This window comes from Rhagoletis zephyria, unplaced genomic scaffold (genome assembly GCF_001687245.7).
Source record: "Rhagoletis zephyria isolate East Lansing unplaced genomic scaffold, Rhagoletis_zephyria_1.1 Rzeph_scaffold_01348, whole genome shotgun sequence".
Classification (NCBI taxonomy): Eukaryota; Metazoa; Arthropoda; class Insecta; order Diptera; family Tephritidae; genus Rhagoletis; species Rhagoletis zephyria.
In genome coordinates this window covers 105,868-109,045 of record NW_016158432.1, presented here as the reverse complement: position 1 = coordinate 109,045, position 3,178 = coordinate 105,868, and positions in this window count along the sequence as shown.

Sequence of the window (3,178 nt, the reverse complement as noted above, 5' to 3'; positions counted from 1 at the left end):
AAAGGAAAGCGCAAAATTGAATTTGCAATTTAAATTATTACAATAAAAATTCTGAATAAGTTGTTAAGTTACTTAATTACATCCTTCATTTTACCAACATTGTAAGCAAGAAATTAGTATATATGTATATCTTGCATTAATAAACCCAAGGTATAACTTTACATCCTGTGTTTTTTTTTAAATAGTACATGCAATTGTTTTATTAGACCTTGCACCAAATTCACAAAATGGAAAGTAATATTATATCACAAAACACTTTACTTCATACTCCATAAAAAATACTCGAACCTATATTTGCATGAAAAATAAATTAGGGTTAGATGCCTGTAATTTAACGTTATTTGACAAGTTGATCCCAATCGGGCGCAACTGATCTGTGAGGCACCGCCAACGCATTTTTTTACTTCGCCGTGCCCTTTTATACCGTTAACTTTGCTGACGCTAAGTAGCTGCCTATTTTGAAGTGCTCTATACTGCAAAACCACTCAGTTTTTGTATGACTCTCGCATCGAGAAATTATGCAGAATTTCAGCTGAGAAGCTCAATGCGCCCAAAGTCGTCAGGTGTATTAAATTAATTATTTTTTTAAATTGTATCTTTCATCTAAAAGTAGTTATTATGTACATGTCCCAGAGTTGCATCTTTATGGAATGTTTGCATTGCATTTGTGCAGATAAATATCCCTGCAATAAAATTTAGAGACAGTCTGGCAAAGCGCTACATATCTCTGAACTAGTGCAAAACGGATGCAAAGTGGGGCAGTTGAAACTTGCGGTGTAAATGCTCAGGACTCGTACAATACGGAAGTAGTTCAGCGAGAGGACCTCCGACATCTCCGCATCGTTGGCCGCGAGTTCAAATCACGGTGGAGGCAGTTGTGAATTTTAAAATTTAATGAATTTAAATTGTTGCGTGCAGCTTACAACATTTTTTTTTAATAAAAAAAATAATATACAAAAATGGAATCTGTAACAGAAAAGAATCAACGAAAAAAGTATTAAAAATGGAATCTTAAGCAACGTTTTCTATAAAAAAAATGTCCAAAACGGAACCGGTTAAAAACCAGTTGCAAAGTAATGCACTGAACGACAATTGCCACCGCCAATGACATCGCCGTGTAAAACTGGACAGTTGAAAGCATTGCTTGGGTATTGCTAGAACAAGTACTGTCGGCAAAAAGTCTAGTTCTACGCTAGTTCTGAGCTAGTCAGATTTTCTGCAGGGATGTACTATGTATGTGTGTATGTGTTGTCACCGCTGTGCATGTTTGGTATACATACCCTGCAGGAAATTGCGCTAGTTCAGAACTAGCGCAGAACTAGCTCATTAAGAGGCGGTACTGGTTCTCGATCTATCCCAACGCAATGCTTTCAACTTCTGTTTTTACATGGCGATGTCCTACGAAGTGGAAATTGTCACCTCTGTAGAACTTTGGAACTAGTTCGGAACAGTTCTGGGCCAATAAGTTTTTTTATGAGAAAATATTTTTAAACCAAATAACTGGATATTTTATCTTTTCTGAACTTTTTCCGTTTTGGACAGATCTGCGACAATAGGTTATTNAAACTGGATATTTTTTTCTTTTCTGAACTTTTTCCGTTTTGGACAGATCTGCGACAATAGGTTATTTATGAAAAAAATTTTGATTATCAGATTCTTTGATATTTTTAATTTTTTCTGTTCTTTTACAGATTGCATTTTATTTATTTATTTTTTATTCTTTTATTTTATTTATATTAAATTTGATCATGTTCTCTAAAATTTTTAAGCGGAACTCAACAATTTAAATTTATTAAATCTGAAAATCACAACTGCCTCCACCGCGGTTTGAACTCGCGACCAACGATGTTGGAGTCGGAGGTCTTCCCGCTGAGCTGTTTTAGTATTGTACGAGAAGTGATAATTTGTGCATTTACTTTTCAACAGAGCGCATCTACCACACCAAAAGTTTCAACTGTCCCTCCCTGCAGCCGTTTTGCACTAGTTCGGAGGTAGTTCTGGAATGTATAGAGCGGAACTAGCGCTTTAACAGACTGTCTCTAAATTTTACTGCAGGGTATATACATACTTTCTTAATTACACATGAAAAAGCATCCGAGACGTGTAAAACGCTATCCGTGCAGTGAAAAATGCTTCATTTTAATACGGGCGTATTTAAATTGAACATTTGTATTATACATACAATACTTTTGAACACTTTTCACTTGATTTATATACGTTATTATTTGATTCTACTATTTTTTTTTATACATATTTAAATACGAAAATTTTTATACGATAATCAAATAAAAAATGTTCATTTTTCTTACGCGTTTCTTTCCTCAATGTATGTTTATTGATTCATCTAAAATTCCGCAGTTTTCGTGTAAATTTGTGGACCAAAATTATTAAAAACAAACATACTTCGCTAGAGTTTCTCCGAGCTTCTGCTCCGATTTGTGGCATGCGCCTTGATGTTGGGGACCTAGTCCGAACGGCGATTGTATTTTTATGAGAAGCTGCTGCCCATGGCTGAATACACTCGGACTATTAGAAAAAAAATTTAGTTTTTTATTTGTTGGTGTTGGCTGGAAACTGGGCTGGAATCCAGACCCTGGGGAATGGTACCGCGCATTGTTAACCGCTACAACACATTATATAACAAAAAAGCAGAAAACATGACCTTTTATATTTAACTACCATAGTTTTGGTAAAAATCGGATTATTTCAAACGAACACAGCGGCCATTATGAATCCGCCATTTTGCATTCCCACGACAGCCGGTTCTACGTACCGGAATGACTCGGGTTTTACCCGACCAAGGGCTGTTGTTTCGGCGATCTAACCCCGTTTAGGTCGGCGAAGTATCTCAGATGTTGTTCGTCTATAGGGCACCATTCGCTACGTTTTCTCCTACTCAGGGCTGGCATCGAGTCAAATCCAGGGCCAGTAACCTACACCTGCTGTGTATGCCAGAGACGACTACACCACAACTCCACCTCTGTCAAGTGCAATGCTTGCGAGGGGTGGTGTCACCTCAGAGTCTGCTCAGGACTACGGACACATCGGCAGTGGACCACGTCGTATGTGGCCCACTGCTGCTCAAACAGAGCAGCCTCCACGGCAATCCTCAGTCCACCAGAGCAGCCTCACACAGTCACCACAGCACAGCAACATAATAACACCACAGACCATACCA